Here is a 25,340-nt window from a genome sequence, read left to right on the forward strand (position 1 = left end):
ATGCAGGAGCCCTAGTTTAACTGGAGAAAGTGACTGCTGCCAAGAGGCACAAAAGAACATGACATCCACAAAAGACGAGCTTTGGGGGAAATGCAGGAACTCAGGCAAGGCTCGGTTAGTGTGCAGGTAACTTGAATAAGAAATTGTATTCACTGAAGCCCTTTCAGAATTTTACATGATATCTGTACTTTGTTAACAAGTGCAACTGTTACATCATTTTCTTATTTATGTCTTTCTCTTTAGGTTTCTATAAAGTTTCATATTGAAACGCTAATCAGTCTCAACTGTCCAGGAAAAGTAAGAAATTCTTCTCCATACTCCAGCCTAAACAAAAGAAGGCAGGAAGGAACATGTGGTCCCTTGTGTGGTCTCTGTCCTTCACGCACCCTGGAAAGGTGAACAGAGCTTTATGGAGAAGGTATGAGGCACTTCAGCGACCCCTTTCCCCACCTTCTTCTCCAGGCCTGCTCTATGAGGCCACAGGCAGGTACTTTACCTTCCATGGGTCTGCCCCAGCCCTCCTCTAAGGGTGGTGCCATTACCAGTGGGGCAGTCTCGTCCACTGTAGAGTGCTGGTACCTGACCAAATAGATAAGGTCTTGAATGTCATCTAGCACCACAGCCTCTTCAAATATATTATTTCCCTTCATTCCCAGATCTCTGTTCTTGGACACACGTGTATCGAGCATGTTCTCTGCTACGTTCAGAATTTGCAACTCAGAAGCACGGAAGACTTTATCTAGGACTTTTTCCACATTGTCTGGCAGGTTCTCCCACTGTGCTGACTTCAGTTTTAATGACATTTCTTGTAGCAAGGCTTCCAGCTCACGGACATCGAAGTACTTCTGGAACCGCTGCAAGCACTGCTCTTCTTTAAAGAACCGGCTTATTATACGCAAGTCCTCCCTATGGTCACTGTGCTGATGTATGTGTACATCTACAGGTGTATGTGGAGTCCAGTGGGACAGGTCATCTTCAAGTTCTTCAGAAACAGACCCCTGGTATTCTGTGTCCATGAATTTCTCTATATCCTCGTGGTCCTCTTTTAAGAGTTCTCCCCCAGGCTTCTCTGCAACCCCGAGAGGATCCTGTGGGTTGTCTTTCTTCAGATCATCTCTATTCCTAAATGCTTTGCCTTGCTCTGGAGTCCTAGTTTTCTCCTTGTTCGGGAAATCAGTTATGTCAGATGGATTCTGTGCTTTCTTATCTACCAGAGGGCTCTCTTCTTTTCCCACCACCATACCGCCTGGGTCCCTGCCTATTGTGTCTACTCCTTCGGCCATGGGTTCACCTTTTTCTTTTAGTATCCCAAATCATACTGGTTTCTTGTTTGTTTTCTTCAGTTTCCAGCTCAGGAATAATGGTTCCTAAAATTGTTCTTTCGGCGACTTCCACATTTATGTCTGCCTGCCTGTCTTGAGTCCCAGGGCTCTTCTCTCTAGACTGTTTTGCAGTGACAGCATTTTCATCTTCCAGTAGCTCTTCAGGGGGATAGTCATCCTCTGCTGCTTCTGGATTTTCCGCATGGAAACCTGGCCCTCGTGCGCTGTCAGTCTGGTCTGCCTCCCGCGTGCCGGAGGAGTCCTCGCTGTCCTCTGCCGCAGCGGCCTCGTCTTCTCACTCACACGCTTGCTGCCTGCAGCGGCCACAGCTCTTCCTCGTTGCTCGGAAAGACTTCTTCCCGGAGAGGGAGCCTCTGCTTTCTGTTCTCTCGGCAAACAGATTTTATCTGCAAAGGAGAATCTAGGCTGATTTTGAGTTTTAAGAAATACTTGCTCTTTAAATTCCTCATGTTGATGCTCCCTGAAGGCATGTGTGGTTCTGGTTCACTTACCAAAACATTCACTTCTGCCACACTGTCTCTGGATGCATTATGTGGACTATCTCCCAAAAGTGGCACAATGTCCAAGGATTCCCATTTAATCTTTTTTTCATTCATTTGATTCCCCACCGTGTTATGTACAGATCCACTCTCTGAGCCACCTTCCAAAATCTGCTCCCCAGGCTTTTCTCCGTGGAGTGTGCCTTCTGAGATATGAATAGCTGCTCCTTTCTGGTCATTTTCTCTGTCAACAGATGTGGATTTTAACATGTGTCTATGCTTTTCAGCAGCTAATAAAGAGTCAAGGTTACTGTCTGGAATAGAGCTGTGCACAGCCATCTCTTCCTGCCTCTCATTGTCTAATTCATTCTCACTTTGTACGAGGCCCTTCTCAGGTTCTTGAACTTCCCTCCTTTTGCCTCTAATGTGAAAGTTCAGTGTCCACTTCTGGGTCTTCCCATTATATCTTTCAGGGACTTCTACAATCAAAAGACCTTCTTGTACATTTTCAGGGTCAGTATAATCTATGGCTGATCTTGGTGTCTCCTGTTTGCTATTCAGGATGAATGAATCATCATCTTCCTTTTCTTCCTCTGAAGAAGGACTCTCTAAATCCATCACACCTGTTTTCTCTTCACCTCCCATGACAATAGAGAATATAGTATCCCCCAAGTTGTTAGTATATTTTTATCACCCTTTTTGATGGCAGGAGGCAGAGTTATCTCAACCTTATCCTCTCCATTTGAATTCTGTTCTTTCTATGTTGAATATTTCTCAACTCCAGACTTCACTGGAGTTTTCATATAATCTTCACTTGTAAAGATTAGTAACGGTAGCTCATCAAAGTTTTCTTCATTCTTATCTTCTTTTGCAAATGTGTAATACTCAGCATCCAATTCCTCATCAAAATTATCTTCTAAACAAGTAACAAGTCTGCTTGTCTCATCGTCAGATACAAGTGTATCAGCAGTTGAGCCAAATTTCGTTTTCAAGTCCATAGTCATGTCCTTTTGCAAAAGTTTATAAGCATCAATCTTTTCCTGTTCACTGGAAACCTGAAAGGTATTGCTGGTTTTGTTGTTTTCACTTTGTTTAAATTTAATTGACCTTGCAGCATTTCTTCAAGAAGTTCAAACAAAGACTGCTCTCCCTTAGCGTCACCCATTTGACTGTTTGCATGTTTCTCCTCAGCTATAAACCATTCCTTGAGATCATTAGTGTTTTCTAGAAACACACTTGTTTTCCCCTGAGTCAGCTTCTTCTGGTTTAGGTTCAGGTTCATTTTCCTTAGATACTTCAGGAGTTTTTTCCACATGCACATGCAGAGAAGTTTTTTCTACAGCTTTCTCAGAAACTCCAGTTGCAGAATTGTATAATTCCAAAACCACTAAAAGTTCTTCTACATTATAATTCTCATAATTGTCTCTTCCCCATCAAAACAAACAAAATCTGTCTCCTGTAAGGGAAAGAAAAACATTGATGTGTCACTAACCAAGTGGCACAAGAGCAAACTCTTACCATGCTACTGACAGACATAACTCCAAGTTCATTTTGGGTCTAGAGGGGCGCCTGTGTCAACCTCGAGTGATGACTACTCTCAGGCAGTGGGGGGACAGGAGGCTGGAGTCCACTTTCCCACCCAAGTAGTAGTCTTGGCTTCGCTTCATTCTCTCTACCCCAGGTAAGTAATGATTTATGTGGCTGGTGCGTTTGCTCGGCCCCATCCCTGTGTTGTGTTTTGGACCTGCCAGAGGGAATTCACAGGTGACTTATAGGTTGAATCCTTAGCAGTAAGGAACAGGGAGTGTGCTGCCAAGTCACCATCTTTAGTTCTGAAGAGTTTGATTTACATGTTCCCCAAATGTCACAAGTATCATGATAATCAAATGAAACAGACACTTGGGAAATATTAATAAAACAAATCTTTATTAACTATTACTACAGAGAACTTCAGCAAGAGGGGAGATAAAGTTTACTGATCTTTAGTTAAACATTTTTAGCATAACAGTATTATAAACACCTTGTTATGTATTTATCTGGTGCATACTAAAAAGAGAATAATGGAAATACATGTTCTTAAAGCATTTCCACAGGAAATGTTTTTATATTTATGACATTCTAAATTATTTATCAGAAATAAAGTACTCTCTTGGGCCAAGAGACCAAAAGGTGTAAATGGTGTGTGTCCTGGTCCAAATCCCTGAGGGTCAAAAGGCAGGTCCCATCTTCCAGGTGGAACGCCTGGTGCATATTCTCTTCAGTCTAGTGGTGGACACATACGAGGACCTGGAAAACAAACATTCAGTCATGTAAAAATACCTAGGAATATATCTAAATTAAGATGATTCCAGGTACATTAACATATTCTCTAATTTCTCACAACCTTAGAACGTCAACTGGTGGCATCCCGGTTTTATAGATGAGGCAAACTGAGACTCAGCATTTTTAAGTTACATGCCTTTGGCCATCAGCCACCAAGGAGCATAGGCAGGATTTAAACATGGCTGTACCTAGCTCCACACCTGCATTCTTTCCACTATACAGTCTTGCCATCTTTTTCTCATAAGAGCTCAATTTGTACTTGGACATACCATAATACCATACCAAAAGTGACAGATTATGAAATAGGGCTTCCCTGCAACAAAGAAATTTTGATAAAGGAAACTCCATTGTGTACTACTGTAAAAATTCATGCAATAGCTCAGCATAGAACTAACAAACACCATCAAATTCAAGGTGCTTGCTCTGCTGGAGAAGACCTTCTAGCTTCACCAATGAAAATCAGCAACATTCACTGGATAGCTATTACATCCTACCTTCTCTTTCAAAACTCCTCATCTATTGCCAAGTGAGGAGTGAGGCTTTAACCTTTCCTTCTTTTGTGTTCTGTGACCCATTTCTTATGCTTCTGTTATGGGTGATCACAAGCTTTATGTTGTAGAATCTATGTGTCTGTGACCTACAGGACATCTTGAGTTAAGGGATGTGTCTTAACCACCTTTCTATCCATTGCAGAGCCTGGTACATAGCCATGGGTGTTTAATATACAGCTTCAGAAATCAGATATCTGTCTATCAATAGCTCCTTTTCTTTTCTAGATGAGATAGTTACTGCCATCTTAGTACAGAGAGACTGTGGAGCACTCCATGTGTCCTAAGAACTTGAGCCAAAATTGAAATGTACTCAGTCAGCTTTATCCTTGTATTGCAAAGCCCTGCAATAGCAACTGTTTTAGCGAGGAACAGAGAGAAAAGATGAATATGCTTTACAAGTCAGTTACTACTATTGAAATCATCATACCGAATGGTGGAGGAAATGGCCGAGGCCAGAAAGGCCCGCAGAGGAGAGGAGGTGGTCCATATCGAATGGGTGGTGGGATGGGGCCTCCAACCAGGGAGCTCATGGGGGGCACCCCCGGAAAACGAGGTTGCGGGCCTTTAGGAGCCATATTAACCTGCAGAATAGAAGCAATTCAAGTTTTGAAAATACTTCGGTAGGACAGACAAAAGCACCAACACCAGTAAAAGGTAAAACCCAAAGAAGCAGATGTCAGACACCTGTCCAAAGAACAGAATCAGTGCAACAAAATTCTATCCCTCCCCCGTTTGTTCTCATTGACAGCTTAGAGAGGTTGTAGGGAAGCCACAGGAGTGAACGGTCTCACTGTAAGCGTATTACTGTTTGTGTCTGCGAATGGAAGGGAAAAGCTGGAGGACTGTCAAAGATTATCAATGGAGATGACTCTTGATTAATGAAGAAGCCACACCACACACACTGTGATGTCCCTCTAAGGCAGTCACTCCCTCCATTCACCACAATAGCTCTTTATTTTCATATTAAGAATGCAGAGAATAAAAAGGAATGAAAAATCCTTTCTCTACACATGTCCTAATAGCTACTAGTCAGAGTACCTTCAGAAGGGCTTTCGTATATCTTGAATTCTCAGAACTCTAAATCTCTAAGTATGAACATTTTATTTTCATTATGGGAGAACAGAATTTTAGATAATTTGCTGAAGGTCCCCCAGCATGGAAGAGGCCAAGCTGGAATTCAATACCAGGTTTGCCTCCAAGCCCTTGCTCTTTCCACCTCTGCTTCTCATCTCTAACAAAGGGGTCTCTACTCTCTCTAAAGTCTTCCACCTCAAAGGGCTTTTGGGTCTAACCCAAGCTTCCCTTGGATAAAGAGATCTCTCAAGAGATATGTGTTCCTGGAGTCCTGTCCTGGAACTCAGAAGTATCTTCCAACAGAAACAATGTTATATATACAATTAGGCAGGCACAGCTCTAATATTTACCTTCATTCATTAGAAATACTATATATTATAAGATACTGACTAATCATTTCCTATGGTAAACTGGGTTGGAAACTCTAAATATTTAAACTTCTTTGATTTCAACATGGAGAAGCACTATGAGGTATGATCAGAAGACTTACCAGCTATAACAGCAACAGAAGTAACAAGAGAATACAGTTATGTGAACATAATTTAAAGCCATTGCTGGGAACGGAATCAACAGGTAATTACAGATTTTCACTACTGTTTCACTTGCAGCAAACATTCTTCTGTTATCAATCTGTAATTTCAGATCATTCAAAGTAGGCTTTGCCAGGGCTGGCCCGTGGTTCAATTGAGAGGGTGTGGTGCTGATAACACGAAGGCCGTGGGTTCGGATCCCTATGTAGGGATGGCCGGTTAGCTCACTTGGAGAGCGTGGTGCTGACAACACCAAGTAAAGGGTTAAGATCCCCTTACCAGTCATCTTTATCAGCACCACACTCTCCTGAGTGAGCCACGGGCCGGCCCTCCTTACCAGTCATCTTTTAAAAAAAAAAACCAAAAAGCATAGTGGGCTTTGCCTAGCGTACAAGTGGAGAAATTTTTAAATAGCAGTCTTCCAAATGAAAATATAAGAACTATGGGTTTTGCAACTTAAAATGAATTTACTTTGCCTAAGAGCATTCAACACTGAATCACACAATATAGTTGAAATGATGAGTTTTCACATTTTTAAAGGTAATTACAATTATAGCAGATGCTCTGAACAGGTTGTCTAACCAAAACAGGCAAGTGGAGAAAAAAACAGCCAACCAACTAGTCAGATTTCAGCAACATTCCCAAATCAAGGACAAGAGTGAGATCAGTACTGCAGTGCAATTTAAAGCCAGGTATATTAGTACTCCTCATATCCTTTCCAGAAATACACCAAGAAAAAGCCCAGTCCAGTCCTCGACCTCTATGTACTTACTGCTCCTGGATGCTCAGCCAAAGAAGTAATGCTGGGAACTGAAGGGCCTTCAGGCTCTTGGGGAACAGTTTGCTTTTTAAAAAACAAACAGTAGAACACACAAAGAGCAGATGAGGCAAAGAGAGAGTGCTGTAGGAAAAGCTGAATGTTCCTGAAATACGTAATTGTAATTCACAACAGCTGTAGCATTTACCTTGCCCCCGTCCGTCACCTTAGAAGGGGAAGAGCTTCTTGAGTTGCTGTTTATCATGGCAGCTGGACCAGATCCTGGGTCTGTGAAAGGCCAGAGTATTTATTTAGACTGATTTTGACTTGTATACTGTGAAAAAATCCTCCACTCACCTTCCACCATGACTTTAGACTCTTTGAACACACTTAGGTCTCTTACCAGAGGCAGAGGGTTTCCCAGACACCTCAGAAGACCATTAGAATGAGACAGAGGCCTGTCCACTGACCCTTGAGAAAGAGATAACTGAGCTCTTGAATGTATTTTTTCAGAAGAAATAAACCAATTGTGGACAGACCTGGGTTCAACTCTAGATAGAAAGTGGCATTAGAAATGGGTCTCCCAATACAATTAAGGGAAATCACTTGTAATTTATGCACGGGCTTAAAGAATTAAAATAAGAACGGTTGTGGATTGAAATAACAGCAATAAACCCTGCACATTAGTAGCACTGGTCCTGTACTTCATTTAAGCTTGATACAATTCTATAGGCTTCTTTGTTTCACTATATAATCGGACCTCAATATCTTACCTAGCATTATAGACATATTTAGGATTTTTAAAACAAACGTACAGTATTTCAGATTATAGTGATGATATATAGAAGTATATATCCTCCATAAACTATAAAGTTTTAAGGCTAGTTTTATAATATTCAGGAGAGGAACCTCAAATTTAAAGATGTAGGGTGTTACTTCCCAGTAAAAAGTTAAAAGAAACAAAAAACAAGAAAAGGACCTCCACAGAAATAATAAATAAATGCTTTCTGTTCTAAAGTAGATCTTGCAGTAGACTATCCACCAACACAAATGAAGAAATTTGCTTCTGTCTACTGGATCGACCCAAAATTCTAAAATGTTATTTGCATTAGAAATCTTGAATAAGAGGGAAAGAGCACTGTTGAAAAGTTTATTTCAAGGTCACATGTGAATGCTCACCAAATTCTCTTCTAGGCATATCTCTTCGGTTGAGCGTATCGGAGAGAGGCCTCCCGGGTGGCTCTGCTGCCAGTGGAGGGGAGCATTGTCCACCACTCACAGAGGATGGGCCAAACGAGCCGTTGTGGCTCAGAGGACCTGAAGAAGACAGCGTCTTGTTACCACGTTAAGACCTTTTTTTTCTTTGGTAAGTTCTTGGAATTATTTCTAGGACATCATAATTATTACACACAAAAGATAAAGTAATTTATATACACTTTACACCAAAAACCAGAATGCTGCTTTTTACGAAATGTTTCCCACCTCTCCGTGGAGGGTTTTGTGTGTTTGGTCTTCCTGGCATTGGTTTTACAGTCACAGGCTCTTCTTTCAGCAGTGCCACCTTCTGAGTTATTTCCAATAATCTTGAATATAGAGAAAGAATGGACTTAAATGTGAAATAGAAATCAATTCCTTATTAGAGACCACATAGTACAGCCTTTAAAAAACTAAACTGCATTAAAAATAGAGATATCAAAATCACTGACTTGTGTCTCAGGTCAGCGGCTTCCCTTTTCTCTTCAGCTATAGCCCTTTCTGCATTGTGAATTCTTATCTGTTAGAGAAAATATATTTAAATTCAGTTGTGGTAGATTACACACAAAGTAAAGGAAAGAAAGAAAAGCTTACCCAGTTAGCATGCACTTTTTTCTCCTGAGCAGCAATCTGAAAACATACATCAAAAAATATGTTTTGGAACTCATTATAATAGCCATTATAACAGTCTGTACTCAATACCAAAAAATTCTGCAACTGTAGGGCAGTATAATTATTACCTGATCTTTAAATGAGCACTCTGATTTCTGCAATTCTTCCTCCATTTCTTCAATTCTGCGCCTAAGAATTACACTTGTTTTTACCAGTTAAAGCACAACTGGATAAAAAATCAAACATCCTGGCCACATTCCCAATACTCTTAAGAACTGTACCCTAAAAGACTTCATCCATACATATAAAAACATATTTACATGGTTATATAAATAGAGTACAAGAATGTTGAAAGCTAATGCTACATAATTTCCTTATTATTTAATGGCTAGAAATTCTTAGTCGATGGAGATTATGAGTTGATAAATTATAGTTTCCTTATATGTTCTTCAATATGTTCCCAGATAATTCTATTAATATCTTCTTTGATAAAGCTTTTTTACCCCCTTATCAGAAAACTTCCAAGAATTATGACTACTGCATCTATCAAATGGCACAGTAACTTTAATCGCTTTTGATACATCCTATAACAAATTGGTCTCTTATAGAATCACTGCAATATATACTCCCCTCTCCCCCAAACTGTTTGCATTAACCACGTTCCCTTACATACAGTCTTGCCAGCACTGGGTATAAAATTTAGTTTTTCTCTTGTGAGAACTGAAGGTATTCATGCCCACTGGCATTTATGCTTCTGTACAATTATTCTCTTCTACACAATGTAAAGATGGTTATAAAAAAACTAACACTAGTTTCCTTAGCCATTGACACCACCTTTAGAAGCTGAACTCACTTGTAAGTTTTTACTTCCTCTGCGGCCAAAACCACCTTCTCATCTGCAGTTGACAGCTGCTGCTCTCTTTCTTTCCGCTCATACTCTTCTTCACTCAATTTCCTAAGATAAAATGGGTTGTCAAGTGAAAGTGTTTCTCTTTCTTCCCAGCAGTCTAGCTGAAATCTCTATTCAAATGTCACTTCCCATCCTACTCCCAAAAATACACAGACATACAGAGTCTAAGAAGGAATTCAAACCTGCCATTTAGGGATAAAAATCAAACTATGGCCTGTTTGAGAATCACCTGCATATTCTAACTCATAATTCTCTGCTCACTAATGAACAAAACAGATGTAAAAACACAGTGGGCAATCTCTTGTGCTGGAGATGAAGAAAGCTCACGTTACTTCAGTGTGGAGACCCAGCCGAATCAACCGAGCATAGCTAAGCTTATTTGGGATAAGCAAGAGAGAATTACTTCTCTTATTTCTACCATGGAAAGACCACTAGTTACATTTCTTATTTTGTTATGGGTGAACTGTTTCTGAAACCAAGACATGATAAAGGTAGTCAGCGAAAAAGCCCTTGGAACATGTCATGTAACTATGCAATTAACGGGAGAACATTTTCACATGTCAGGTGTGGAACTCCTACTACCTACTTCGATGGAATCATGATTAAGGAAAGAGGCCAATCTGAGTATTGGCAATGTTTATTGAACAGAAAAAAAATCCAAACGGTCCCATAATCAGGGTGATATCTACTAGAAACTGGTTTCAACCTAATAACTTTGAAGTTCATGATGTCAATCGACTATAACATAGATTGTAAAGGGAGCAACATTTAATGGTTTAAAAATGCCATTTTCTAGTAACCCTTGTACTTCTTTACCCATAGTTCTGATTCATGATACTTAAATTGAAAGTTAACTTTATGAATCAGAAGCAAAATTAGAAGAGGTATAGTAAAAAAAAGTTTACTAACACCAAAGAATAAGGTTTACGTATTTTTTTATAACTGCTTATTCAGTACTTTAGCAAATATTTTACGTGTGGCTATAATACAGCCGTCACTTTGTAAGGTGCTAAGATAAAAGTATGGGTAAAGTACTATACCCACAGTAAAAAAAAGGAGCTCACAGTTTAACGTATAAAAGATATATATAAGAACTGAACAATCCCTCCCTAACTCTGGTTTAGTAAGAAATGTGAAAAAACTGAGACTTGAAGAAATACCAGTGAGAATTTTGCTTCCAATAGTGGATGAGTTAGTCTGAGAACAATGAGAAAATTAGACAAAAATAGAAAGACTGTGCTTGAAGGCATCAGAGAGCTGATAAGGCATGAAAGATACATGTGTATGGCCAAGATCCTGTAGGAAAAAGGATCTCAGAATTACAAGTAAGACTGGCATTTTAAGCCACTCTTCCCCTAGGTTCATCCACACATTGAAGACAGTGCAGAGAGATAAGGAATCTGAACATAGCTTCCAACAGATCTCTGGTTCAAATAAGAAAGAGGTGGAGTTCTGGGCTGCTGGAGATGGGGGAACTCTATTAAAAGCCCTGGGCTTTGAGCTGAGAGTAAAAAGTGCTGGATACGTGGAATATTAAACTGTTAATACAATGTCCTTTGAAGAAACTATGACATTTTTGAATGACCTTAACTGCTGACTGGATTAGGTGATGAGGACTTGCTAGAAATAACCTCAAATATTTCCGGTGGGAAGATCACACCATCCTAGGCCTCAAATTTCCTTTATCATTATCATAATTGTCACTCAATCTAAACTGACCAGGCACTCCACAAGACAAGACAATGTGATCAAAATCTAAAATACAAGAGAAATGGACTCAACGGCTTCACATAATGGAATTATTTTTACCCAGATTTTTAAATTATTTTGCCTTACATATTCAAGGAAGTGAAAATGAAGGTGAAGAATTTCAGCAGAGGATTAGAAATTATAAAATGAATAATAGTAATTGAAATTAAGAACTCAATGACTGACTTTAGCATCAGGTTTCATAACTGAAGTGAGATTTTCGTACGTTGGAAGACAGGTAAAAAAAAACATCCAGAATGAAGCAAATTGAGAATGCAGGAGATAGAGGAAATAATTTTCAAAAAGCCTGACATGTTTAATTGGTATCTCAGGAGAAGACAAACTGAGGCAAAATTAATACGGAAAAAAAATACCCCCAAATTCAAGAGGTGTTCATCACCCAAGCAGCAGGAATGCAAAAGAGAGACAGAGAAAGGGGAAAAACGAAAACCCCACTCTTGGGCACCTCCCCATAAAACTGCTGAAAACCAAAAAGAAATATGACTGAAGGTGCTAGGACAGGGGTGAAACATTTGAAAGAGGGGAAATAAGAATGATGACAGATTCCTCAGGGAAACTTTAAAACCAGAAAATAAGCAATTGGTTATCTTTAAAGTGCTGAAATTCAATAACTGCGAAAAATTCTATAGCCAGCAGAAAGATATTTTAAAAATGGAATCAAAATAAAGACATCTGATACAAAGGTAAACTCATCAAATCTGTTACTAAAGGATGTTCCAGTAGAATGAAAGTGATACCAAATGTAAGACCAAAGATGTAGGTGAATAAAGAACTACAGGGACAATAAATATGTGTGTAAATTGAATGAACACTGCAGGACAGCACTGTGAAAGACAAAAAAGTCTTGTGGAGTTTGAGGTATACAGGATACTAAAATACACTAGCACAGAAGCACCTAAGTCAGGATGGAAATAAAGCCCAGAAAGAGGTAAATCTATTAGTTTATGTCAGACTTTTTGATAAGTCTGTGATATAATTTTGTGGTCTTTTAAGCTATGGTCACGTGGCAATTAACAGGGATACATTCTGATAAATGCATTGCTAAGTGATTTCATCACTGTGTAAACACCAGACTGTGTACGTACACAAACCTAAATGCTATAGCCTACTACACATCTATAATCTGTGGGCCTACCATCATACATGTGGTGCATCATTGACCAAAATGTCATTACAAGATGAGCAAGATGACCTGTAACTAACTACCAAGCTTAAATAAGGGAAGAGAATAATTTAAAATGTTCAAACAATTCAAGAGGAAGAAGAAAAGAAACACAGTACAAACCAACAAACGGAAAGCAAATGCCAATATGTAGATTTAAACTCAAACACATATTTAACAGTTACTCATTTATAAGAATAAAATGAGTACTCACCCAGTGTCTATGGCTATTTATGCCACCACTCCCTCCAGAAAAGATTTTAAGGAGCATAAACATTTGAGTAAGCAGGAGATTGGCAGGTGGAAATAGAGTTAGAATACAGTTTTGCTTCAGACAAAACCACACACATGACGACAAGGAGGCGTGGAGTGGTATGAAGGGACTGTACTGTGTGTGGCTGTAGGCCAGGAAGCATCAGAAAGAGCTACAGGAAAGGACCTGGAGAGGCAGCTTGGGACCATGTAAGGGGAGCAACCTCTATACCTGCTGAGGAGTCCAACATGGATACTGAAGAGAATGGGGTATCCTTGACAGAGTTTAGGCACATAATGAAATGGACCCACTTGTATTTTAGGAAATTCACTCTTGGAGCTTCAAGAAAATTAAACAGAGTGTGGAGGAAGTTGCATAAGAAAGGGAGACTGAAGACAGGTGATTAGTTAGGGGACTGGCAGAAAAGATGACATGTGCCTGAACTAACATAGTGGCTTTGAGAGAGGACAGTAGAATACAGACCAGACATGGTGACTGAAAGGAGGCTGGAGGAGCTGAATAAAATAGAGCCACAGTGCCCGAGTCCTGAAGAAAAACTGTCACTTACATGATTCACCCTACTATTAGGGCAGAGACATGCTTATTCTTAGAAAAGGAAATAAAAAGAGGAATGTTTCTCTCAAGTGGGCCAGGTTGTTAGAGCTGGCCTGAACAAAATTCAGAAATTTAAATTGGTTACTTGATGAGCGCAGAATTAGAGAAAGTTAATGGTGTGCTTTCAGTGTTTAATGGCATCAGGCAGTACAAGCACTTTTTAAGAAGTTAGCTTTATTCAGCAATACAGGCCTTCTCCCAGACTGAGTAGAGTGTAAGAGTAAACACAAATAGCAATGCCACAGACAAGCTATTTTTAGGAATTCAAATATTTTTGTGGAGAAAAACCACAAAATTGACTACAAAAATACATCTTTCGAGAGATACTTAGCTCCAAATTTGAGATGTATATTTCAAAAGTTTAATAGCTAAATATACACACCAAACAGATATTTCTGTATTCAAAACTCCTAACATCCTTACCATAATTACATCATGATTAGTCTGAATATTTGATTTTATTAATTCCGTTACTTTCAGTAACTATATATTCCTTTGAAGTTCTTATTCTACAAAAAACATGTACAAATCACCTGGAATTTGAAGAGACTATATCAAGAGCTAGTAAAAGAAATGTAAGACTAATCAGAATTACATAAATGACCACAAAGAAAGGCAAATGGAGGAAGTGGTGGACTACAGACAGGGTGTGCATCTGCAGAAAAGAAGCACGTGTGCAGCAGCAGCTGCTGCTACCAGTAAACCACGCCCCTCACATTAATTACAGGCAACAATTCCTGATGCCTGGTCAGAACAGAAAGAAAAATGCAAGTTCTGGGGAAAAAAATGCAAAGAAGGAAAGACAACACATACCAATCACAGGTGGAAAAAACCATAAATAATCTTTAAGATAAAATTATCTACATTAGTATACACATTTAGTCATGACAATTGTGTTAACAACTAACAATGAAAATCTTACTTATGCAGAGCCATCTCATTCTGCTGGTATAGTTCACTCAAAATCTCCACTTTCTGTCTCAGGGTATTACATTCATCCTCCAGTCCAGCTTTGGCAGACTGCAGTGAACTGCAGTCCTTTTCTAATTGCTTTATTCCATCTGTAAAGGATAAAACAGTTGAGCTCTATGTGTGTGCACAAGGACTTCAGAACGTGGTTGAGAAGGCGGTGCCGACAGGGGTGAGAAGGGCAAAGCAGAAAGCCATTCCTCGTCTTCCCAATGATATTTTGTATCTTTCCAATATGTGGTGCTTTCTTTTCAAGAAGCAACCTACCTTGCAGGTTCCATTTTGTGGACATGGAGGCTCTTAGCTTAAATTGTAAGAGTTTTAGATCTTCTTCAACTACTGATATTGTAGTTTGTGTCTAAAAAGTGCAGAAGAGAGAAGTATTCTTAAAAGTGAGTCATCGTTAGTATTCACAAGCACTTATGGGACTCTATAAAAAGTATTATACCTGAGAGACACCCATCATCTGCTTAATTCGAGTTTTCATTTTCCCATTTTGATTACCTAAAAAACAGAAGGTTTTAATTGCTTTTTCTTCCCTTGCTTTTTTAACTAACATTTTCTTGACTTCCTCAAAACTACAAAATTATCGTGTTCAAATACTAAAAGAAAAAAGCAAATTAACCAACAAAACTAATGAGACTAATTGACTTTTAAGAGAGACATATAATTAAAAAGTAAATTCCTAGTATGTACAATAAAAATGTTATCCATGCTGTTTTTGAGCAAGAAGAAATATCTGAGATGAAGCTCTGTCTTCTGTCTCAGATCTCTGCTTGGGTAAGTGTCTTATTTTAGAAAGAGTCACTCCTCTGTTCTCCCCCAGAATCTGTTATCAGGTGTGGTTTAAAACAACCACTAATGCAAGTAGTAGCCAACTTGGGAAACTGTGTTTAGAAACATTTTCTTCATCAGCAAACACTGCTACACTTTAGCCTCCACTGTCACAGCCTAAGTTAGTTTATAGCTCCAACCACCTTAGTACTCTTAAAACTGGTTGTAAGCCTTAAAACCGCACAGCTACACAGATGAGTATTAAAATCATATGCCATCTCTCTGAAGCTGAGAAACAAGTTTCTCCTATTGCATGTGTTCAATACTTAGAGGTATAAAACATGACCCATACAGTTCTAATGCATATCAACTAGTTCTCAATGGGATGGAAAAAAAGTTCAGTGTTCTTTGCATTCCAATTGCTATATCACACCCAGCAAACCACCTCTGCCCAATGCAAATAGACCTATATAGAAATCGAATGATATGTTTCTATGACTGTAAAGCTTAAGAGGAAATTCTGCCAGCTGAGAAGCAGCATCAGTGTACTAAATTAAAGACAGGAAGGCAACAAGGGGTCCAACCTCCTGAGACTGATCTTACCTCCCACCTCTGCATTTGCTAATTCATCTGACTCCTTTCCTCCTTTATTTTGACTCTCAGATTCAGACTCATACTCTAACTGATTCAACTGTGTAATGCAATTAGTCAAAGCCTAGAAAAGAAGCAAAAGGGGATCCGTAAGAGCCTCTCAAATTTAATACAGCAAATTTCATGAGAATTAATGAGAATTAAGCATGTATTCATGGGAACGAACTTACATTAATATTATCATCTTTGTGAGTAAGAGCTACTTGTAAATCTTTCTGAGACTTCTTAAAGGATTTGATTTGCTCACTGAGTTCATCATGTGATTTACTCCAGTCTCTGATTTCCTGCTGCAACTGAAAGGTCAAACATGTGAATTCCCACAGGTTAGGGCTTTTGCACTGAAGACATGAGAACTATGTGAATGAGACTGGGAAGTAAGAAACTAAGCCACTCCCTGACCTGTCACTATAGGTTAAAACCCTTGCTAAAGGAAAGTGGAGAGTGGTCTTAACGTTCAGAGCTATAGCATGAACACCAGATCTGTCAAGGAAGTTGATCCAGTTCACTGCATCCTTCAGAAAATTGGGGCCAATTCAAATAACTCACTTCCGGTAGGAATGGAAGGGCATGTCCTATCGTCTCCCAAGTCCACACTCTTGATTATGTAACCTTCCCTGGCCAATGAAGCAGTTAAGTAGTCGAAGAAGGGTTAAAAAATACCTACTTCTTTGGTCTAAAAAGCCAATCTATTACACCTTTGAAGCTACTCAATTTAGTCGTTGGTTAATGTTTGATAAGACAAAGACTAAACACTCTGATCATAAATTGTACAGAAGAACAGGAGCTCTGGAACAGATAAGAATGTAGACATGCACTCAGTTCTGGAAGCAGAGTTTTAACTTTGCATATCCAGGTACAGAATTCTGCATGCTCACTTCATTACCTTAAAAACCAATCTGAGAAAAAATATTCATGAGGTAATGGTATTTGGTTGTCTAGATTACATGACCTAAGATATCCATTATTTTTTTTTACCTGCTCTTTCTTCTTCTTAAGCCTAGCATTTTCTTCTTGAACCCGGTGGCATTCAGACTTCATCTTCTCTTCACTAAGCTTATCTTCTTTAAGAGCAATTTGAACCTAATGTGAAAACATTCCTATCAGTGAATTAATTCGAAAGGACAAGCACGTTACAATTTCCCAACCAGAAATAACGTAGTTTTCATTTTCTGCATATTTTAGCACACATCACAGTTTTGCTCCTCAACAAAACTAAAACATAGTATAACTATTCCGTAGGAATTGTAGTCAGCTTTACCTCTGCAAATTCTGAAGCGTTCATGGAGATAAGATTGTTTAAATTCTCTATAGATTTCCTGTTTTCTAATATCTGCCATGTGGAAACAGAATACAAAACATATATTAGAATTTTGGTAGAAACATCAGAATATGTGCCAAAAAGAAGAAACAATAACAAAACTTATCCCTCTGACATCCTGTATGTTTCAGGTAAAAGCATGTGAACCAATTTTGGCATAGAGGAAAAATCAAGAACTTAAAGAGGAACCATAATTGAGTGCACAAACATTTCATGACATCCACAACCTTCCTGGTTATGAGATAATGTAGTAGATGACCAGACAGAAAGGTGAAAGCAAAGAAAATGAACAAACTTTCAAGTAAACCAATTGAAATCAATCATTTTTTTCTAATGGCAGAGAAAACAAACAAACAAAGAAACAAACCCAAGAACACTTTAAAAATTCTCTTGCCTGAATTAAAAATGGCAGGATTTGAGGGAGATAAGATAAATGTCACATACAGAAGAAATTCCAAACAATTTATGAAGATACTGGCTCTTCAAGGAGGTGGGGCATAACTCTCCCCTCTTGGACTGTGGGTAACTTCCTTCCAAAGAGTCCAGTATATGAAAGGTGGAAAAAGAGTAATTTCATAACAGAAAAACTTGGCAAGACTACCTTTGCTAGGTGGTCAAGCTCAACTGGGTGTATGACATACAGGAAGGCTCTCTACTGTCTTTGCAACTTTCATGTAATTCTAAAACTAAAGTAAAAAGTTTACTGAAAAAGCACTTACAGAACCAAATGTAAGGACTGTTACAGTTATCAGAGTTACAGTTTCTTGGTTGCTCTACATGTTTCAGAGGACAGAACCAAGTAATATGAAAATTACACAGAGCTGAGGACAAAAATACTTCCACAAAACCACTTTAAATTATATTAGTCCTTAAAATTCCTCAAAAATGGACAGAAGTAGGTTCAACTTCTCTGACTCCCACTCTTACTTTAGATAACAGCATGGAAAATATCGTGTTCAGCTCATGCAGTATACAAAATATTTAAAAGTGTTACACTACAGTAACACTTAGCAGCAAAACTCTTACCAAGTCCTGATTCCTGACAGTATGTTGTCTCTCATGTTCTAACATAACACGAAGACTTTTAGCTGTGTCATCCAGAATTTTACTAGTTTTTTCAAGTGTCTTGATTTTATCCTACAAAAAAAGATATTAAGGTTGGTAATAATTACTCATTACTTTTACTTCTGTTTTCAGAAGGTAATCCCAAGAAGGTAATTTTACCTTATATTTAATCGCTTCATCACGAAGAATCATATTTTGTTTCTTGGTTTCTTGAATATATTTCTTTGATTCCTTGATCTATATAAAATAAAGCATTCAGAATAAAAAATATAAGTTATAGTTCTACCTAAACTTATTTCCAAATAAGTGACCCCTTCCAGAACGAAGCAGTGCTTTACACATATGATGACTGCTTAAGATGTGAATGGTTGGTAGCAAATAATAAGAAAATATGATTTAACAATAGTATAATAACTAAATTTATAGTAACTGTAAAACAGGCAGAAATAATTCAAGCGGGAACAATGGGGAACAAAACTAAAAAAATCATTATACCTTCTGTTCATAGTCTGACAACTTTTGAACAAGTTCTCTATTTTCTCTTGTGATGTTTTTCACCTTGTCAGAAATCTGCTGTTCAGTGACTAAAAAGGGGGCAAAAATCAATACGTCACTAAATAAAATTGTTACCCAATATATTAGCAGCAAAGACATGTTATTTGGCACTATGAGGAAAAATTACTTCTTTTCAAAAGTTTTATGACTTTTTAAAGAGCAATCTGTAGTTTACAGCAATAAGGATATAAAAATATTATTAAAATTTAAGAAAAGTATTCTTATAATAGAATGGTTATTTAAATGAGATTCTAGTTTAAATATATTTCAAAAATGGGAAATATAGTAAAACGTTATAGCTTGATGTTCCTTTCTGCATGAAGAACATTTCTTCTCAGAAAATGGGATCCCTTCAAATACATGTTATTTACAAAAAGAAACAGAATGAAAATGCAAACATATTGATTGATATTTCTATTCCTCAAATTATCTAGTTTAATAAATGTTTCATGTATTGTTTAAATCATTAGCACAGGAACGTTGTTCACCTGTAAAAAATCTGCATTGCATCAACATTTAAAGTCAGGCTGCCCCAAATTAAACTACTCATCTTCTCTCTAGTCCCACAATTAACTCATCCTCATCTCCTATCCATTGGTATCATCACCATCTACTCCATCATCCAACCTAGCAACTCAGGAAAACTAAAACTTTCGGGAGCTAATAAGTCAATCAGACATAAGAAGTCATTATATCTACTTCTAGCTTGTATAAAACTCATGACAAACACCAATACAGAAGAAATACTACCAAAGATAAAATAAGTCTAAAATTTTACCTTGATAAACTCTACTCTTTACCTGGAAGAGAGAGAAATAAAATTAAATTTGATGTTAAACATTTTATTAATAAAAATATATAGTTCGTAATATAACGGTGAAAAATCATAACCAAGTGAGAGTTTAATAATGGTTTGACTCAGCCTAATGAATTCATAGGATTAAAAAAAAGAAAAGGTTAGAAAGAATTTCAAATATAATTGGTGGCGATACTTCATAAATAGTCTCGAGAGAAAAAAGCACTAAGGTAAATATACCTTGCAGCTAAAGATATGTTTATATATCTATTACATGAGCACCAATTTTACAAAATGAACATAATTTTAGAACAGAAAAGACTAATATTTCATAATATCCTAATGATTATTTACCTAAAATCATTTATTTAATAACCCAAAATAGTCAAGATGAGGTCTAGAAACAATGATTGTTCAAAAAGAGTCTGAGGAAACAAAATTAAAGGTATAATCTTTGTATTAAGATATGCCTCTTTCCTTCACCAGAAAACATCTTTGAAATCTTATTCAAAGTTGGCTGTTGGCTGAATTTAGAAATACTTCTGGGCGTGTGGTCCCTTTCAGTCACGTTTGGGTCTTTAAAAATATGATCTAAAAATATTACCGGACCTTGAAAAAGAGCTCTGGTTATCCTGGCTAAAAGAGCAGAGGAAATGGAGACAGTCATCCCTGTAGATGTCATGAGATGAGTTGGGATTAAGGTCACCATTGCACATCTGGCTGGAAAAGACCCCGTACAGTGTAGCCATGATGTTGTCATTTGTCCTGATGCCAGTCTTGAAGGTGCCAAAAAAACAAGGACCATATAATGTGGTGGTTCTCCAGGAGGTAATCTGGGTGCACAGAATTTATCTGACTCTGCTGCTGGGAAAGAGACACTGAAGGAACAAGAAAAGAGGAAGGGCCTCATAGCTGCCATCTGTGCAGGTCCTATTGCTCTGTTGGCCCATGAAGTAGGTTTTGAAAGCAAAGTTACAACATAGCCACTTGCTAAAAACAAAATGATAAATGGAAGTCATTACAGCCATTCAGACTCGTGTGGAAAAGGACAGCCTGATTCTTACAAGCCGAGGTCCTGGGACCGGCTTTGAGTTTATTCCTGCTATTGTCAAGGTGCTGAGCAGCAAGGAGGTGGCTGATCAAGTGAAGGCTCCACTTGTTCTTAAAGATTAGAGCAAAAGAAGTTGATGGTGAGTTAGAGAAATAGGCCTTATAATCCATTCTCTCTGTGTTCACTTCAAACAAAAAATGACTGGTTAATGTGCTGAGAAGCTGTCATAACTGCTTTTGTGAAGTGTAGTTGTGAAGTAACAACTCCACAGAGATTTCTCAGCCTACAAATTGTCTGTACATTTCTGAACATTGTCTGCCAAATAAACAGGGCATTTAGACACACACAAAAAAATCTCATGAGTTAGATCGTTTAATTTTCCCAGGCCACTATAAACAGTGATCATATATCTGAAAGGGAAGGGAAGACTGCTAGAGCAAAATGCAGAAGAGACAGAGAAATAACAGCTAACATCTTTCAAAACGGGCAAAAACTAAATCACCCCCTGAAGACAGCTCTAAATTTACAGGATAATAAAATCTAAGCAGTAACTAATTTAAAAAAATTACTACTATATTTCTTTAGAACTCCAAATACGTTTCTCCTTTCAAATGTTATAAATGGTGATGGGATTTTCAGACCAGTCCACAAAATCATCCATGGTATCTCATTATTAGTACAGTATCTAAACACCACTTACAAGAATGCTGGTCCAGGAAAATGCATTCAGAAAATTCCAACGTGGAAAGAAATGACTATTTCTCTACTGTCACAGCCTAGCTAATGAGAGAGTAAGCTTCCTTTGCTCCCTTTCAGCCAAACTAAAAGTTACGTAGGGCCCAGGTTTCCAAAAGGCAAATGCCAAGGCTGAGAAGCAACAGGACAAAGAGACTACATAACCTTGTGCAAATCAAAACAGGTGTTAGGGTTTTTATAAATGGGAGAGAGAAGAGTAGGAAATATAAAATGTTTTCACCTTTTCCCCTTCTGTTCACACTTTTATTCTCCCCTTTTCCTTTTATCTAAGGAAAAACCTCATGAGGCTATAGAATCCAGTCAAAAGAAATCCTTCTTTTAGGAGTGATTTTACAATCAATTGGGCAAGGGGAGGAAACTTATTAACAATAATATGTTGAATGTAATATAGTTAAGAAATTAATAAAACAATACAGTACTCAGTTTGAGAAAGAATTGCAGTCAATGCTTTTGGCCACTTTAACTGTTAAGTTTCAAATGAAAGCTTTTCATTTGCACAGTTCATTTACACAGAATAATTTCCCCCAATTATGTGAAACAACTGTGAAGCAGAATGACATACAGTACAATAAAAAGTATGTAGGAGTATACACACATATACATACATATATATGTCTGAAAGTCAAATCCTGTACAGAAAAAAAGGATACAAAAGTTTAATAGTGTCTGAATATTATGTAACTTGTATTTCCAAATAAGATATTTTCTGAGCACATGATCAAATCAGAAAATCTGGCAAACACTTCTATATGTAAGGGGAAAAAACTGAAAATTTACTTCATCTCATAGATATAAGAATTTTTATCGTTCTATTGTATTTCCTTGCATTATTTTTTCTGGGTGGGTGCGAGTGTCCATATGTGTTTTATATAATGCACAGTTTACCTGTACTTTGACGTCTTGGTTTCTGCTTTTTTCCACTTCATGTTAAATTGTGAGCACTTTCGTCTCCTCAATGTCTTTGAAATATGTAAAGCCACCTTATATCCCATTATATGGATATACAATAATTTAACAATTCCCCTACCACAGGGATCATTTAGGTTGTGACAAGTTTTCACTCTAATAAGTTCTTTTCCACTGAATGCCCTTGTATTTGATCTTTAATGCATGATTGGTAATTTCTTTAGGACAGATAATTAGACATGATATTATATTATATAAAAGGATGTGACCATTTGTAAGGCTTCTTATACATATCACTAAATGACTTTTCAGAGTGGCTGTATGAATTCCCAATTCTACTAACAGTGCATATGTGCACCCTCCTCATTCTTAATCTTTAGGTTTTGATATAAGGGATTCATAAATTGAACTTTGCCACTTGAATTTATACACGTTATTTTGTGCGCGTAAGTCTAAAACAGAAAGATTACACTATTGTAGAAGGTTAGCTTGAACTATAATCATTAATTACCATTTATGTTACTGAAAAAGAAGCAAATAAAAGGGCCAGTGATTATAAAACATCCCTTGCATTTATGAGTTAAAGTATAAATTAATTTACTCACAACAAGGACAGTTCTCCAGAAGAATACACCAAATGAAACAATTCCCAGGAAGGCTGTTATAAGTACAGGTTCCCATGGCAGTCCATAGAAATCTGGCCCAGGCTGAACGTCATCAGGCAATGTAGCAACAAACTGAAATAGACATATTAGAAATAATGGGAAGCCTTAAAGAAATTTGCAATAATGCAGTCAGAAAGAGTCAGCCATAGAAATTCTATGCCAAACTCCACCAGATAACTACCCCCCAAAAAGCTTCAATGGCTCTTACTGCTTCAAAAAAGACATGATGTTGGCCATCTCATTTCTCTTTTGACTAGTAGTGTTTTTAAGTATTACAAGTCTAAATATCTTTAAGTTGATCATATATTTCCAGTTAGCAGAGACCCTACCACATCATTTTGTCCAACACATGGCTAGAGTCCCTCTGGATCACACATTTTCTCTTGGTTAAGTGGTTTATGTTACTTAAAAAAACAAAAAGAAAAACAAACAAAAAAAAACCCACATAAGAGAAAAAATTTAAATCCAGTGAAAGTAATCAACTTTCATGGCTGCAAATAAAACCAATATGATGGTAATGGATGTGTTATTCCTCTCAAAATTTAAACTTTAATTTTATTCTACTCTTACATAAAGGACACATGCTAAGTCAGATAGCTCCTGGTAACTGGTCTAAATCAATCCTGAATTTAACTGTCTTCTATACAACTCGGCACCTTAATTTCAAATGTTTCCTGGGAGATAGTCCATCAAACACCTACCTGCTCCACACTGTTTTTGCTGCCCTCTACAAGTACCCGAGTTAACTACCATACTGACTCCATCCCCCAACAGTGCCAGTGGTTACTGGGAAAAGACCCACTGGCTCTCAGTGTTTGGATAGTGGCTTTAAACACAACACAGTGTCTGTCACTTCTAACTGTTCAGTAAGAAATGAGCAAGTGATGAAACTTGAAATACACTCCCACTAGCCTCCCTAAACAGCACAGCAATGTACTGCCTGCCTCAGGCCTGACACGCTCCATTTCCTTGGCCAGGTCGATCAGGGCACCCTCTCTGCTCAGAACTCGTCCACCCGCCTGCCAGAACTGGGGTCCCTCTGTGGGAACGGGGATGGTCACCTCCAGCAGCTTGGCTGTGAGGGTTGTATACAGCACTGACAGGGGTCCCCAAAGTGTCCTGTCCAACGTGGCTACAGGAGGCACAATGGCAGGGACTGCCTCCATCACGTATGAACAGGCAGCGGGTGAGACGCTTCCCTGTGGAACAGCACACGACTCGTCTCCTCTAATGAAGACCGGCTCACAGAGGAGACTGAACTCAGTCTGCCCCGCGGCCAGCTCTTTGGCCACAGAACACTGAGAACCCTGTTACCATGGTGACGATAGTGAACACCGCGAGGGCGGGGCCTCTGTGGAAGGAACCAACCATGGAGCAGCGCGGGGGTGAGCGCGGCAGCCGAGCAGAAGCATCCAAGTGGGGGAGGCGACTAATGGGGTCTCCTGCCATAGCAGCTGCGAGGATGGGCGACACAAGGGGCCAGAGTTAGGCAGCAAGTGGGCTACCGGGAGAGGACCATGTGCCAGGGCCAGGGTACAGGAGGAAGGCAGGCCTCTAAAGCTGCCCAGAACTGGCCCCTATGTCACAAAGTGCCGAGACCCCCGGCTGCCCTCCCGTCCGTACAGAAAAGGAGCCGCCGCGCGCCCTCCATCCTCTGCTGACTCTGTCTGCCCAAGCTCCAGCTGCTCACGCGGCCTCCCATTCTGGTGACACCCCTTTAAAAAGCCTATCCTGCCACAGTCATGCCATCATCACCACTATGTTAGTGGGTCCAGTCCTGGGTCCCACATTTTAAGGTTACTGACTCATGGAAAAGGACAGGGAGAATGAGTGGCCTGGAAATCACTCCAAAAGTTGATGATACTGGGCATATTTACACTGCAGAAAGAAAAACAAGTATTTGTAGATCTTTAAAGAGATGTCTTCGAGGTGAATATAAAGTTAATTCAGAAGAATGAGCATGAAGCAGGGAAATCCTAAGGAGAAGAGCAGTGAAGGGCACAGTGAGAGGGCAGAGCAAGTCCTGTCATTATTCAGTAGGGTACCAGCCCAAGGACACAGACCAACCACGGGATGGGACAGAAATCCAGAAACAGACCCCGCTGCAGTGGACATCTGTGATACAGTAAAAATCAGCTGAAGAAAAATAGGCTTTTTTCTTTTGACTGGTAAGAGGATTGTGACCCTTCGCACGGTGTTGTC

At 38.6% G+C, this 25,340-nt stretch overlaps 3 pseudogenes; 1 reads left to right on the forward strand and 2 right to left on the reverse strand.

Moving 5' to 3' along the window:
* Positions 1–280: 280 nt before the first annotated feature.
* On the reverse strand, positions 281–3,358 carry LOC134390176 (transport and Golgi organization protein 1 homolog; annotated as a pseudogene).
* A 38-nt stretch (positions 3,359–3,396) lies between these two features.
* On the reverse strand, positions 3,397–24,304 carry LOC134390177 (transport and Golgi organization protein 1 homolog; annotated as a pseudogene).
* On the forward strand, positions 20,151–20,933 carry LOC134390869 (Parkinson disease protein 7 homolog; annotated as a pseudogene).
* Positions 24,305–25,340: the final 1,036 nt, after the last annotated feature.

This window comes from Cynocephalus volans, chromosome 11 (genome assembly GCF_027409185.1).
Source record: "Cynocephalus volans isolate mCynVol1 chromosome 11, mCynVol1.pri, whole genome shotgun sequence".
NCBI lineage: Eukaryota > Metazoa > Chordata > Mammalia > Dermoptera > Cynocephalidae > Cynocephalus > Cynocephalus volans.